The sequence below is a fragment of the Hyperolius riggenbachi genome, chromosome 1 (assembly GCF_040937935.1).
Source record: "Hyperolius riggenbachi isolate aHypRig1 chromosome 1, aHypRig1.pri, whole genome shotgun sequence".
NCBI classification, from domain to species: Eukaryota; Metazoa; Chordata; class Amphibia; order Anura; family Hyperoliidae; genus Hyperolius; species Hyperolius riggenbachi.
In genome coordinates, this window is record NC_090646.1 from 53,449,865 (window position 1) to 53,466,450 (window position 16,586).

The window sequence follows — 16,586 nt, forward strand, 5'->3', positions numbered from 1 at the left end:
ATTCATGAAATAATGGCAGACATGTACATTTTATGGAGTGTTTCACAAGTAGTTTGCATAACTTGCATTGTGCAAGCGATCATGTGACGTGCATTATAAGACCAGATGCTCATAGCAAACCTTTCTGTAATATGTCAGCGGTCACTGCACCTTCCAGTATCACTTCTGTGCTCAGTGTCCTGTAACATGTCAGCAGTCAGTGAACCTTTCTGTAATACTTCATCAGTCAGTCACTGCAACTTTCTGTGGTTAGTGTGTCTTTCTGTAACATGTCAGCAGTCAATAAGCCTTTCTGTAGTATGTCAGCGGTCACTGCACCTTCCTGTAACACTTCTGAGCTTGGTGTGTCTCACTGTACAACGTCAGCAGTAACGTAGTAGAGATGGTCCGAACAGTTCGCCGGCAAACTGTTCCCGGCGAACTTCCGGGGTTCACGATCACGGAGAATCGCTAGCTTTTCTGGAAGTTCGATTCGCCCCCATAGTGCATCATTGGGGTCAACTTTGACCCTCTACATCACAGTCAGCAGGCACATTGTAGCCAATCAGGCTACACTCCCTCCTGGAGCCACTCTCCCCCCTTAACCTTCCTGGCGGTAAGCCCGAACTGAGTTCGGGCTATGCCGCCGGAAGGCACCGCTCAGGCCCCGCTGGGCCGATTTGCATAATTTTTTTTTTGCTGCACGCAGCTAGCACTTTGCTAGCTGCGTGCAGTGCCCGATCGCCGCCGCTACCCGCCGATCCGCCGCAATTCCTCTCGCCGCGGCCGCCCCCCCCCCCCAGACCCCGTGCGCTGCCTGGCCAATCAGTGCCAGGCAGCGCTATGGGGCAGATCGGAGTCCCCTCTGACGTCACGACGTCGATGACGTCGGTGACGTCATCCCGCCCGTCGCCATGGCGACGGGGGAAGCCCTCCAGGAGATCCCGTTCTTTGAACGGGATCTCCGGATCTCCGATCGCCGGCGGCGATCGGAGGGGCTGGGGGGATGCCGCTGAGCAGCGGCTATCATGTAGCGAGACTTTGTCTCGCTACATGAAAAAAAAAAAAAAAAATTTAAAAAAAAAGATTTGCTGCCCCCTGGCGATTTTTTTGCAAACCGCCAGGAGGGTTAAAAAAGGGTCAGGCATCGGACTCACTCGTGTGCCTGCAGTAATTAGAGAAGGGAGAGCTGCTGCAGACTCTCATAGGGAAGGCTTAGATAGGCTCTTGTAGGCTTGTTAGCTTGCGCCTTGCTGATTTTTATTGCTAAAAAAGCACCCCTCAACAGATCTTTTGAGAGCTAATCTTGTTCTTGTGATCTTTTTTTTTTGTTTGTTTGTTTGTTAGTTTTTGTGGCCCACTTGCATTATATACAGCCCTGTCAGTCGGTCGCAGCTGGCCTTTGGTATAATTCCCACTGTGCCACTGCCAGGCCCAGCACATTCAGTCACTGCACCTGTTCACTGTTCAGTGCACCTACCTACCTACGTGAGCGCACGCATTGTTAATACCACCAGTCATTGCACCTGTTCACGGCGGTACCTGTGTGTGTGTGTGACAGGTGCACATTTGTAATACCCATCACTGCATATACCTACCTGTTGTGTTCAGTGCACCCACCTACCTACGTGAGTGCACGCAGTGTGATATACCACTCCGTGCATTCCTGTTAACATACCTGTTAACTGCACTTGTGTATTAGTCAAGTCAGTGCATACCTTTCACTTCATCCCCCCAATATGGCCAAACAAAAGGCAGAGCCAGAGGCAGGCCACCTGGCAGGTCTGTTCGAGGTCGTGCTGTCGTGATTTCGTGTGGCCCTCGACCAAAGTACAGTGTTCAGAAGACGGCACATGCCATCAACCCCCAATATTGTCAGGACGTAGTTGACTATTTAACACAGAACACCTCATCTTTCTCAGCTTCTGCACGAAAGCGTGACATATCTTCCCCCTCCTGCTCTGATTCTGGCACCCCACTTAACACTCAGTCGGCCACCACCACCAAAGTGCCATCACCCCAGGGCTCAGCGGTGTGGACATTTTTTGTGTGTCTGCCTCAGATGAGAGCAATGCCATCTGTACTCTCTGCTACCAAAAATTGAGCCGTGGAAAGACCAAGACCCGCGTAGGGACAACTTCCTTATGAAGGCACATGATGACAAAGCACAAACTGCAATGGGATGACCACCTGAGGAAAAGCAGCACACAAAAGCAAAGCCACGCACTGCAGTGGAAGATACCAGGCCACAATTATTTCTCAAAAAAGGTGATACCCAAACTGTACCGTGATGTTGAAAGGCAAGTGGTGTCATCTCTGGCACACAGCATTGGGTCAAGGGTCCATCTGACCACATGGTCTGCAAAGCATGGACAGGCCTACCCGAAGACTAAGTAAGTCCCCACACACAGTATCTCTGCCTGCACGCTGTGTGACTGCCTGCCCCAAGACTAAGTCGCTCCCCACACAGCATCTCTGCCCGCAGGCCGGTTGACTGCCTTTTTCCGCCACCACCAACAGGATCCAGGACTCCAGGTGGATTCCTGAATTTTTAAGGCCGCTGCTAGCAGCGACCGCTATAATAATTTTTTGGGTGCGTGTACATGCCTGCCTAATTTTTCTGGCTGCACTGCAGCTGCAACAACAAAACAAAAGGCATGTACATGTGCCAATTCCCCTTCGTGATCATTACCTTGCCGCGGTGAAGGGGCTTGCGTATCACAATGAAGCAATGACCGCCGGCTATATAATTGTCTCGGGCGGGGGGGGGGGGGCACACACACGATAATAAGGTTGTTGCTTCATTGTAGACAGACCAAATTTGATCAGCTGGACAGTCACTGTTCTGTCATTCAGCTACCTCAGCCTGGCGACCATATGGGCTGAAAAGCCGCCATCACCTGCACTCTCGTCATGGTGTGCACCAGTCCAGCACGGCCGTCACTACACAAACAGCTGTTTGCAGTCACTGCATACCTTTCACTGCATCTTTGACTGCACATTGTATTATACCTGGCAGTCAGTGCATACCTTTCACTTGAATGGATGGCAGACTTGCCCTCCATAACAGATTCTCGTTAAAGGATTTAAAGTTGATTCATCTCATATACAGCAGGGCCTTGAAAGTCCTCTTGTATTGTTATTTTTGGTCACTACCTTGGGACGTGCATGCCATGCATGCTGCCTTCCTTGGATCTGTGGTGATGGTAACCGTTTCTTAGGCTCCCACTCCGGACCGGAATCGAACCAGGATTCCCCGGCCATTACCCGTGGTCACCATGGTACTGAGAAAGTACCATCGAATCTTGGCAAATGCTTTTGATTTGGGTCATCTTGCGATGGGTCAAGGGTCCATCTGACCACAGATGCCTGGTCTGCAAAGCACGGTCAGGGCAGGTACATTACTTATACAGCAAATGGGTCCTTACTTGGATGTGTGGTGGTGGTAGCCGGTTCTCAGTCTTCCACTCCGGATCGGAATCGAACCCTGATTCCCCGGCCATTACTCGTGGTCACAATGGCAGACTTGCCCTCCATAACAGATTCTTGTTACAGGTACTGAACAGCAAGCAGAAAATGTAATTTAAAAAAAATAGATGTAAGCTTTAACAATGGTAGAGAAAGAACCATCAAAAGTTGATAAGGCAGTGAGACATTACCTGAGATCACTGAGGAAGAGCAATCTCGCCATGGTGCACACCAGTCCAGCACAGCCGTCACAACACAAACAGCTGTTTGCGGTGCGTTACACAGTGAGTTTGGTGTGTCAGTGTGAAGCAGTACACTAATTACACTCCCTGATTGATGTATACACATGCAAGATGTTTTAAAGCACTTTAGGCCTGCAATTTAGCATTCAATGTGATTTCTGCCCTTAAACGCTGCTTTGCGTCAAATCCAGATTTTTCCCCGGGACTTTTGGTGTCTATCCCACTTATCCATGCAAAAACTTAGATGTTAGACCCCTTGAAACAACTTTTCCATCACTTTTCTAGCCAGCATAAGTGTTTCTAGTTTTCAAAGTTCGCCTCCCCAGTGAAGTCTATTGCGGTTCGCGAAAACCAAACTTTTGCGGAAGTTCACGGTTCGCGAACCAAAAATCGGAGGTTCAGGCCATCTCTAGTCAGTAAACCTTTATGTAGTCTGTAACCAGTCACTGAACCTTCATGTAATACTTCTGTTGTTAGTGTGTCTTCCCGTAACAAGTTAGCATCAGTGAAGCTTTCTGTAGTATGTCAGTGGTCACTGCACCTTCTGTAACACTTCAGTGGTCAGCTTGTCTTCCTGTAACTTATTAATAGACACTATTGGACTTCTCAGGCTCTTATCACACATCTAACTACACAAAGAGAGTAGCAGTGGCGGGAAGGAAGGAAGTGGGGTGTGATGGGGGAAGGGGGGTGAAATTGTGTGTCATGGAAGTAAGGGGGGGGGGGCGGCAGGGAACCTTGTCCCAGCTATGGTAGAGGTTTCCCCACCCTGTCAGGCATCTAGCCCTGGCCAACACATATGCATCTGCAACAGTTTTCAGATCTCAAGCACCACACAAATGAAGTCCTGAACAGAAGAATCCCCCGTAAAGAAAAGTGCCGGAAGTCACAAGGAGTTCCCTCCATTCTGTTGCTAATCAAATGCCAAAAATAAAAACTATGGGAAAGCAGTGTCTTACCCAGATGCAAGAAGGTTTAGGGTGTTAGCTGCGACTTGTGTCCTGTCATTATGTACATGGGAAGAGCATCAAAGCAGACAGGGAGGAATGTGATGAATGCCACTTGGAGATGGAAAAGCCACGTCAAGCCCTGCCAACCATTGTATGCTAAATATCCTAAGGCAGGAGGGTGATCCTGAACTCGAGAAGGTGTGCCACCGGGCAGGTGTGGCCATGACACAAGCTGGCATGAGGGACGCCATGTTTTTCAGCACACCTGTAAAAATGTAAAGAATGATGTTTCCTAATTAGCTTTCATTAGCCGAAGGCGAAGCCGGCTCACTCATCAATCTTCTCGACAGACGAGTGTTGGGAAGTCAGTGTTCTCATTAAAAACAATTATGGTGCCCCATAAAAATAAAAATGACGTGAAGCAATAACAGGTCTCCCCGAACACCGTTTACAAGCAGGTGGTGCAGATGTTGTGTCTCTGAAAGTCTCTGAAATGAAAGGAGAATAGAAGAAAGTGGCCACCAAGAGATCTGCAAAAGAAAGTGACCACCAAGAGATCTGCAGGAGAAAGGGACCACCAAGAGATCTGCAGGAGAAAGGGACCACCAAGAGATCCCCAGAGGAAAGTGACCACCAAGAGATCTGCAAAAGAAAGTGACCACCAAGAGATGTGCAGAAGAAAGTGACCACCAAGAGATCCCCAGAAGAAAGTGACCACCAAGAGATCTGCAGAAGAAAGTTACTGCCAAAAGATCCCCAGAAGAAAGTGACCACCAAGAGTTCCAAAGAAAAAAGTGACCATAAAGGGATCCACAGAAGAAAGTGACCACCAAGAGATCCACAGAAGAAAGTGACCACCAAAAGATCCGAAGAAGAAAGAGATCTGAGAAGAAAATGACCCCCAAGAGATCCGCAGAAGAAAGTAACCACCAAGAGATCCGCAGAAGAAAGTGACCACCAAGAGATCCGCAGAAGAAAGTGACCACCAAGAGATCCGCAGACGAAAGTGACCACCAAGAGATCCGCAAAAGAAAGTGACCACCAAGAGATCCGCAGACGAAAGTGACCACCAAGAGATCTGCAGACGAAAGTGACCACCAAAAGATCCGAAGAAGAAAGAGATGTGCAGAAGAAAGTGACCACCAAGAGATCCGCAGAAGAAAGTGACCACCAAGAGATCCGCAGAAGAAAGTGACCGCCAAGAGATCCGAAGAAGAAAGTGACCACCAAGAGATCCGCAGAAGAAAGCGACCACCAAGAGATCCGCAGAAGAAAGTGACCACCAAGAGATCCGCAGACAAAAGTGACCGCCAAGAGATCCGAAGAAGAAAGTGACCACCAAGAGATCCACAGAAGAAAGTGACCACCAAGAGATCCAAAGAAGAAAGTGACCACCGAGAGATCCGCAAAAGAAAGTTACCACCTATTCCTATTGCTATTTCATATATTAGTTTTATCTTTTAAGTTGAGTTCGTGAAATAAATGGACTTCTGCTCGATATTCTAATTTTTCGAGTTTCACCTATAGTTAGTCAGCATGTATTTCAGAGACTACCAGCCTACCACCCCAGCAATGCAAAGACTCTGAGACTTTTCCCAACTAGGGGAGGGATGAGATAAAACAGTCATCTCACATGGCAGCTAAAAGTAATGTTAATTTTTAATTGCATGAATGGGTATAAGAACATGAAACACTGCAATTATTGCTAATCTCCTACCCTACGCACGCCTGTGGATAGAGCAGACCAGTGGATCCGGCTATTGTTGCCAGCGTCGGGGACTATGATTGTGAAAGGCAGAGCTGGGATTCCCTCACCGCTCAGTGTAACGTGTCTGGAATTTGACTGGTTGTACAATGCGAGCCATAAGGTGAATCGAATGCTGCAAGGGGTTTGTGCTTGGCAAGGCCTCACATGTCAGATCTTATAACTGTAGACTTAACAAGCGCAGCTGGCACGGGCGTGTCATCCTCAATGCTTTTTTAGCACATAGTTTAACAGAAACCTAATCAAGAAAGTATATATTGATTTTAATCTGTGACTTAATGGGGTTGATTTATGATTCAACGGTAAAGTTGCCATGCGCATATAGCCCACGGCGGTTTTTATAGTGTTTATGCAAGCAATGTAATGTGCATTGCGCACAGGTGTTATGCAATTAGCATAACGTGGGTTACACTTGCAATGTGAACTTTATGTCAATAATACGAGTTTCTCTGTGTGCGCAACACGTTACGTTGCTTGCGTAATCTACAAGTGGACTACAGGTTCATCCCTGTCTGAAGACCTGTGCCCAGTAATCCTATAGCTAGCTAGCATCACATGACCATACCTCCCAACTTTTTGAGATGAGAAAGAGGGGTACTAAAGCCACGCTCCGGCCACACCCCTGATCACACCCCCATCACACCCCAAGTCACACATACCATGAAAATTTCATAAGAAAAATATGTTGTTTTATAATTCAAACCACACTGGTCCTTTCTATCCTGGTTCATTTTCCTTCATATTAACATTTTAAAATCAGTAATATATCAATATAACCTCCCTGGCATTCTGATTCTGCGCAGCCGCACGGCCGCGCGTGGTTTTTTAAACCTATTTTTTTTTAATCATGTAGTTAGCCTATCGCTAGCTACATGATACCCCCCTCCCTGCCAATTCCCGCCCACCCTTCCGATCGCCGCCAGCGATCATGCCCATCAGGAAATCCCGTTCCGAACGGGATTTCCTTCATCGATGTCGTGACATCATAGGGAGTCTCGATCCACCCCCTCAGCGGCAGCGCTGCCTGGCACTGATTGGCCAGGCTGCGCACAGGGTCTCGGGGGGCCCTATTACGCGGTGGGTAGCGGCGGATCGGTGGCGAGCATCGGCTATTGGAGAAACACACAGCTAGCAAAGTGCTATATGCGTGTTTAAAAAAAAAATATTCAAATCGGCCCACCAGGGCCTGAGCGGTGCCTTCCGGCGTCACTGGACTAGCTCGGCTTGTCCAGAATGCTAGGGAGGTTGTGAATAAAGTTTAGAGTCAATCAAACACATTTTGTATTAGAGAATTATATATACAGGATCTTCTCAAAAAATTAGCATACTGTGATGAAGTTCATTATTTTCTGTAACGTACTGATAAACGCAGTGGCGGACACAGCCAGCAGTGGGCCCCTGTGCAAAATTGTAATTGTGGGCCCCCTATGACCTGCGCCGCGGCAAAATATGGGCGTGGCTACAACCTGCGGCGCGTGAAGCGCGCCGCGGCAAAAAATAGTGGATAGAACCTAAAAAAATGGGCATGGCAATGACCGGATGAGGGCGGAGCTAACTGTAACTTAACCACTTCGGGACCACAGTCTTTTCGCCCCTTAAGGACCAGAGCCTTTTTCTCCATTCAGACCACTGCAGCTTTCACGGTTTATTGCTCGGTCATAAAACCTACCACCTAAATGAATTTTACCTCCTTTTCTTGTCACTAATACAGCTTTCTTTTGGTGCTATTTGATTGCTGCTGCGAGTTTTACTTTTTATTATATTCATCAAAAAAGACATGAATTTTGTCAAAAAAATGACTTTTTTAACTTTCTGTGCTGACATTTTTCAAATAAAGTAAAATTTCCTATACATTTGAGCGCGAAAGTTATTCTGCTACATGTCTTTGATAAAAAAAAAAACATTCAGTGTATATTTATTGGATTGGGTAAAAGTTATAGCGTTTACAAACTATGGTGCCAAAAGTGAATTTTCCCATTTTCAAGCATCTCTGACTTTTCTGCGCACCTGTCATGTTTCATGAGGGGCTAAAATTCCAGGATAGTACAAATACCCCCCAAATGACCCCATTTTGGAAAGAAGACATCCCAAAGTATTCAGTGAGAGGCATGGTGAGTTCATAGAAGATTTTATTTTTTGTCACAAGTTAGCGGAAAATGACAGTTTGTGACAAAAAAAAAAAAAAAAAAAAGTTTCCATTTCTTCTAACTTGCGACAAAAAAAAATGAAATCTGCCACGGACTCACTATGCTCCTCTCTGAATACCTTGAAGTGTCTACTTTCCAGAATGGGGTCATTTGTGGGGTGTGTTTACTGTCCTGGCATTTGGGGGGTGCCTAATTGTAAGCACCCCTGTAAAGCCTAAAGATGCTCATTGGACTTTGGGCCCCTTAGCGCAGTTAGGCCGCAAAAAAGTGCCACACATGTGGTATTGCCGTACTCAGGAAAAGTAGTATAATGTGTTTTGGGGTGTATTTTTACACATACACATGCTGGGTGGGAGAAATATCTCCGTAAATGACAATTTTTTTATTTTTTTTACACACAATTGTCTATTTATAGAGATATTTCTCCCACTCAGCATGGGTATGTGGAAAAATACACCCCAAAACACATTATACTACTTCTCCTGAGTACGGCGATACCACATGTGTGGCACTTTTTTGCACCCTAACTGCGCTAAGGGGCCCAAAGTCCAATGAGTACCTTTAGGATTTCACAGGTCATTTTGAGAAATTTCGTTTCAAGACTACTCCTCACGGTTTAGGGCCCCTAAAATGCCAGGACAGTATAGGAACCCCACAAATTACCCCATTTTAGAAAGAAGACACCCCAAGGTATTCCGTTAGATGTATGGTGAGTTCATAGAAGATTTTTTTTTTTTGTCACAAGTTAGCGGAAATTGATTGTAATTGTTTTTTTTCACAAAGTGTCATTTTCCGCTAACTTGTGACAAAAAATAAAATCTTCTATGAACTCGCCATTCTCCTAACGGAATACCTTGGGGTGTCTTCTTTCTAAAATGGAGTCATTTGTGGGGTTCCTATACTGCCCTGGCATTTTAGGGGCCCTAAACCGTGAGGAGTAGTCTTGAAACCAAATGTGGCAAAATGACCTGTGAAATCCTAAAGGTACTCATTGGACTTTGGGCCCCTTAGCGCACTTAGGGTGCAAAAAAGTGCCACACATGTGGTACCGCCGTACTCAGGAGAAGTAGTATAATGTGTTTTGGGGTGTATTTTTACACATACCCATGCTGGGTGGGAGAAATATCTCTGTAAATGACAATTATTTGATTTTTTTTACACACAATTGTCCATTTACAGAGAGATTTCTCCCACCCAGCATGGGTATGTATAAAAATACACCCCAAAACACATTATACTACTTCTTCTGAGTACGGCGATACCACATGTGTGACACTTTTTTGCAACCTAGGTGCGCTAAGGGGCCTAACGTCCTATTCACAGGTCATTTTGAGGCATTTGGATTCTAGACTACTCCTCACGGTTTAGGGCCCCTAAAATGCCAGGGCAGTATAGGAACCCCACAAGTGACCCCATTTTAGAAAGAAGACACCCCAAGGTATTCTGTTAGGAGTATGGTGAGTTCATAGAAGATTTTTTTTTTGTCACAAGTTAGCGGAAAATGACACTTTGTGAAAAAAAAAACAATACATATCAATTTCCGCTAACTTGTGACAAAAAATAAAATCTTCTATGAACTCATCATACACCTAAAAGAATACCTTGGGGTGTCTTCTTTCTAAAATGGGGTCACTTGTGGGGTTCCTATACTGCCCTGGCATTTTAGGGGCCCTAAACCGTGAGGAGTAGTCTTGAACCCAAATGTCTCAAAATGACCTGTGAAATCCTAAAGGTACTCATTGGACTTTGGGCCCCTTAGCACAGTTAGGCTGCAAAAAAGTGTCACACATGTGGTATCGCCGTACTCAGAAGAAGTAGTATAATGTGTTTTGTGGTGTATTTTTACATATAACCATGCTGGGTGGGAGAAATATCTCTGTAAATGACACATTTTTGATTTTTTTTACACACAATTGTCCATTTACAGAGAGATTTCTCCCACCCAGCATGGGTATGTGTAAAAATACACCACAAAACACATTATACTACTTCTCCTGAGTATGGCGATACCACATGTGTGACACTTTTTTGCAGCCTAGGTGCGCTAAGGGGCCCAACGTCCTATTCACAGGTCATTTTGAGGCATTTGTTTTCTAGACTACTCCTCACGGTTTAGGGCCCCTAAAATGCCAGGGCAGTATAGGAACCCCACAAGTGACCCCATTTTAGAAAGAAGACACCCCAAGGTATTCCGTTAGGGGTATGGTGAGTTCATAGAAGATTTTATTTTTTCTCACAAGTTAGTGAAAAATGACACTTTGTGAAAAAAACAATAACAATCCAATTTCCGCTAACTTTTGACAAAAAATAAAATATTCTATGAACTCATCATACACCTAACAGAATACCTTGGGGTGTCTTCTTTCTAAAATGGGGTCACTTGTGGGGTTCCTATACTGCCCTGGCATTTTACGGGCCCAAAACTGTGAGTAGTCTGGAAACCAAATTTCTCAAAATGACTGTTCAGGGGTATAAGCATCTGCAAATTTTGATGACAGGTGGTCTATGAGGGGGCAAATTTTGTGGAATCGGTCATAAGCAGGGTGGCCTCTTAGATGACAGGATGTATTGGGCCTGATCTGATGGATAGGAGTGCTAGGGGGGTGACAGGAGGTGGTTGATGGGTGTCTCAGGGGGCGGTTAGAGGGGAAAATAGATGCAATCAATGCACTGGGGAGGTGATCGGAAGGGGGTCTGAGGGGGATCTGAGGGTTTGGCCGAGTGATCAGGAGCCCACACGGGGCAAATTAGGGCCTGATCTGATGGGTAGGTGTGCTAGGGGGTGACAGGAGGTGATTGATGGGTGTCTCAAGGTGTGATTAGAGGGGGGAAATAGATGCAAGCAATGCACTGGCGAGGTGATCAGGGCTGGGGTCTGAGGGCGTTCTGAGGTGTGGGCGGGTGATTGGGTGCCCGCAAGGGGCAGATTAGGGTCTAATCTGATGGGTAACAGTGACAGGTGGTGATAGGGGGTGATTGATGGGTAATTAGTGGGTGTTTAGAGGAGAGAATAGATGTAAACAATGGATTTGGGAGGTGATCTGATGTCGGATCTGCGGGCGATCTATTGGTGTGGGTGGGTGATCAGATTGCCCGCAAGGGGCAGGTTAGGGGCTGATTGATGGGTGGCAGTGACAGGGGGTGATTGATGGGTGGCAGTGACAGGGGGTGATTGATGGGTGATTGACAGGTAATCAGTGGGTTATTACAGGGGAGAACAGATGTAAATATTGCACGGGCGAATTGATAAGGGGGGGGTCTGAGGGCAATCTGAGCGTGTGGGCAGGTGATTGGGTGCCCGCAAGGGGCAGATTAGGGTCTAATCTGATGGGTAACAGTGACAGGTGGTGATAGGGGGTGATTGATGGGTAATTAGTGGGTGTTTAGAGGAGAGAATAGATGTAAACAATGGATTTGGGAGGTGATCTGATGTCGGATCTGCGGGCGATCTATTGGTGTGGGTGGGTGATCAGATTGCCCGCAAGGGGCAGGTTAGGGGCTGATTGATGGGTGGCAGTGACAGGGGGTGATTGATGGGTGGCAGTGACAGGGGGTGATTGATGGGTGATTGACAGGTAATCAGTGGGTTATTACAGGGGAGAACAGATGTAAATATTGCACGGGCGAATTGATAAGGGGGGGGTCTGAGGGCAATCTGAGCGTGTGGGCAGGTGATTGGGTGCCCGCAAGGGGCAGATTAGGGTCTAATCTGATGGGTAACAGTGACAGGTGGTGATAGGGGGTGATTGATGGGTAATTAGTGGGTGTTTAGAGGAGAGAATAGATGTAAACAATGGATTTGGGAGGTGATCTGATGTCGGATCTGCGGGCGATCTATTGGTGTGGGGGGGTGATCAGATTGCCCGCAAGGGGCAGATCAGGGGCTGATTGATGGGTGGCAGTGACAGGGGGTGATTGACGGGTGATTGACAGGTGATTGACAGGTGATTGACAGGTGATTGACAGGTGATCAGGGGGGATAGATGCATACAGTACACGGGGGGGGGGGGTCTGGGGGGGGTCTGGGGAGAATCTGAGGGGTGGGGGGGTGATCAGGAGGGAGTAGGGGGCAGATTAGGGACTTAAAAAAAAAATAGCGTTGACAGATAGTGACAGGGAGTGATTGATGGGTGATTAGGAGGGTGACTGGGTGCAAACAGTGGTCTGGGGGGTGGGCAGGGGGGGGTCTGAGGGGTGCTGTGGGCGATCAGGGGGCAGGGGGGGGGGAAATCAGTGTGTTTGGTGCAGACTAGGGTGGCTGCAGCCTGCCCTGGTGGTCCCTCGGACACTGGGACCACCAGGGCAGGAGGCAGCCAGTATAATAGGCTTTGTATACATTACAAAGCCTATTATACACTGTTGCAGCGGCGATCCGGATGCCAGTAACCCGCCGGCGCTTCCGAACGGCCGGCGGGTTACGGCGAACGGGGGGCGGAGCCAGTCCCCGGCGGCTGATCGCGTCACGAATGACGCGATCGCCGCATAGCCACTCCCGCAGCCGCCCCCGCCGATGGGCGTATTGCGGTCGTTTGGGCCCAGACTTTGCCGCCGCCCATCGGCTGGGGGCGGTCGTTATGTGGTTAAAGCGAACCCGGGGTGAGGGTTTATTTACTTTTAAACAATACTAGTTGCCTGGCGGCCCTGCTGATCTATTTGGCTGCAGTAATAAACTGAATTACACCAGCAACAAGCATGCAGCTAATCTTCTCAGTTCTGACAATATTGTCAGAAACCCCTGACCTGCTGCATGCTTGTTCAGGGTCTATGGTTGAAAGAATAAGAGGCAGAGGACCAGCACGGCAGCCAGGCAACTGGTATTGCTTAAAAGGAGAGAAATATGGCAGCCTCAATATTATTCTCACCTCAGGTTCCCTTGAAAAGTGCAACGCAAAGACAGTGGGCCCAAGTTTTGGTGACCCTTTCCCCAGAAAATTCACATAATTGTGCAGGTTTTCTCAAGAAAATACACATATATGCCCAGAAAATACGTGCAATCATGTCGGCAGATATGCCCAGAAAATACGTGCAATCATGTCGGCAGATATGCCCAGAAAATACGTGCAATCAAGTCGGCAGATATGCCCAGAAAATACGTGCAATCAAGTCGGCAGATATGCCCAGAAAATACGTGCAAACAAGTCGGCAGATATGCCCAGAAAATACATGCAATCAAGTCGGCAGATATGCCCAGAAAATACGTGCAAACAAGTCGGCAGATATGCCCAGAAAATACGTGCAATCATGTCGGCAGATATGCCCAGAAAATACATGCAATCATGTCGGCAGATTTGCGAAGAAAATACATGCAATCATGTGGCAGACCTGCCCAGAACATACACCTGCTAATATAAATAAAACAAAAACATTTACTCACCTGCAGCAGCAGACCTCCTGTCCCAGCCTCCATCCGGCGCGCAGCTCCCATGGGTGGTTGGGTGGATAGGTAGCCTAGTGGGTGGGTGAGTGGGTGGGTGGGTTGGTAGCCTGGTGGGTGGGTGGGTAGGTAGCCTGGTGGGTAGGTAGCCTGGTGGGTGGGTGGGTAGGTAGCCTGGTGGGTGGGTGGGTAACTAGCCCGGTAGGTAGGTAGGTAGCCCGGTGGGTGGGTAGGTAGGTAGCCTGGTGGGTGGGTAGGTAGGTAGCCTGGTGGGTGGGTTGGTAACTAGCCCGGTAGGTAGCCGGGTGGGTGGATAGGTAGGTAGCCTGGTGGGTGGGTTGGTAACTAGCCCGGTAGGTAGCCGGGTGGGTGGTTAGGTAGGTAGCCGGGTGGGTGGTTAGGTAGGTAGCCTGGTGGGTGCGTGGGTAGCCGGGTGGGTGGGTAGGTAGCCTGGTGGGTGGGTGGGTTGGTAACTAGCCCGGTAGGTAGCCGGGTGGGTGGTTAGGTAGGTAGCCGGGTGGGTAGGTAGGTAGGAAGCCTGGTGGGTGGGTAGCCGGGTGGGTGGGTAGGTAGGTAGCTGGGTGGGTGGTTAGGTAGGTAGCCGGGTGGGTAGGTAGGAAGCCTGGTGGGTGGGTAGGTAGCCGGGTGGGTAGGTAGGTAGCCGGGTGGGTAGGTAGGAAGCCTGGTGGGTGGGTAGGTAGCCTGGTGGGTGGGTTGGTAACTAGCCCGGTAGGTAGCCGAGTGGGTGGTTAGGTAGGTAGCCGGGTGGGTGGTTAGGTAGGTAGCCGGGTGGGTAGGTAGGTAGGTAGCCTGGTGGGTGGGTGGGTAGCCGGGTGGGTGGGTAGGTAGCCTGGTGGGTGGGTTGGTAACTAGCCCGGTAGGTAGCTGGGTGGGTGGTTAGGTAGGTAGCCGGGTGGGTGGTTAGGTAGGTAGCTGGGTGGGTAGGTAGGTAGGTAGCCGGGTGGGTAGGTAGCCGGGTGGGTAGGTGGGTAGGTAGCCGGGTGGGTGGTTAGGTAGTTGGGTGGGTGGTTAGGTAGGAAGCCTGGTGGGTGGGTAGGTAGCCGGGTGGGTAGGTAGCCGGGTGGGTGGTTAGGTAGTTGGGTGGGTGGTTAGGTAGGAAGCCTGGTGGGTGGGTAGGTAGCCGGGTGGGTAGGTAGGTAGGAAGCCTGGTGGGTGGTTAGGTAGTCGGGTGGGTAGGTAGGAGGCCTGGTGGGTGGGTAGGTAGGTAGCCGGGTGGGTAGGTGGTTAGGTAGCCGGGTGGGTAGCTGTAATGATCGCTGCTGCAGCAGCTATTGCTGGAAGTAGTGCTGCAGCTCAGGCAGTTCTGATCTATTTCCATGCAAGCTGTATAGCTTTGTCTGTTTTTCCCTGCTGTCAGCTTGTGACTGATTATCATTCACCTGTGTGGGAATCTGCATGTCTGCTCCCATTGGATGACCTCAGTATAAAGATCTGCTTCCTGCAGGGTTTCCTGGGGTTTTCATAGCTTCAGCTTAAGCCTGCCTTGCTGTCGCTTTAGCCCCCGATCGTGTTTCTTGTTAAAGATACTTTGCTGGTTTTGCATCATATATTGGTTCATTGCCAATATATATGCATACCAGCACGTTTATTATTTTCCTTGTATTTGTGTTACGTGATACATCAGTGTCGCTGATGTATACGTACACGAACTGTTTATATCCTGTGTTCAGTTAGTCAGTTTTCCAGCACGTTTTGGTAGTTTGCGCGTACCGTGAACACCCGTGCTGAGCTAGTTATCCTGTTCCTGGTCCTGTTTGTGGATTGCGTTCATCTCTGCGAAGAGATAACGAATCCTTCTGAATCCTGTTCTGTCACTGTTTGTGGATTGCGTTCATCTCTGCGAAGAGATAACGAATCCTTGTGAATCCTGTTCTGTTACCGTTTGTGGATTGCGTTCATCTCTGCGAAGAGATAGCGAATCCTTCTGAGTCCTGTTCCCTGTATTACTCCAGTCTTAGTCAGAGTTCCTGCTTATGTCATATATCGGTTCATTGCCGATATATACATATGTTAGTCAGACGTTACAAATAGTTTCATTGATAGCTGTAATTGTAATACGCTAGGAAATCATACTTATTGTATACTTATCTGTGTTACGTTCATCTATCTCGATCCTGCTATTTCCTGACTATCCTGTCCTGTCTTTGTGAGGCACGCCATCGCCGCACCGCATTGGCTGCCTCATTCCAGTCTGTCTGGTTTTGGACGCTTGCTGTCGCTAAGTAGCCGCTTGCTAGCAAGCGTTCATTCTGTCTACCTGTCCTGATCTCCTCAGTTCTGGTTTGTGCGCTCAGCGCTACTTTGCGCTGAGACGTTATAACGAAAGCATTGTTTGTGGCTGTCAGATCTGCACCGGCTCTGTGCGCCACAATCTCCTATTGGAGTCAGTCCTCCCCTCCACTATACTAGGGATAGCCTGTTTCCTGGTGCTAGTGTGTGTACCTCCTCCATGCCAGCTCATGCGTTGCATGCTGACTGTGGAGAATACACCACCAAGCCTTACATTATGAAAACCCCATTACCAATCCCCATTGTGGGGGGGATTCCCAGAAAGTATGACACTGTTAATTATGGTTCCTGTTCCTTTAAGAAATTTGAAGAACTTAGCTCTGAAACAGAAAATGAGTTTTTCTCTGAATG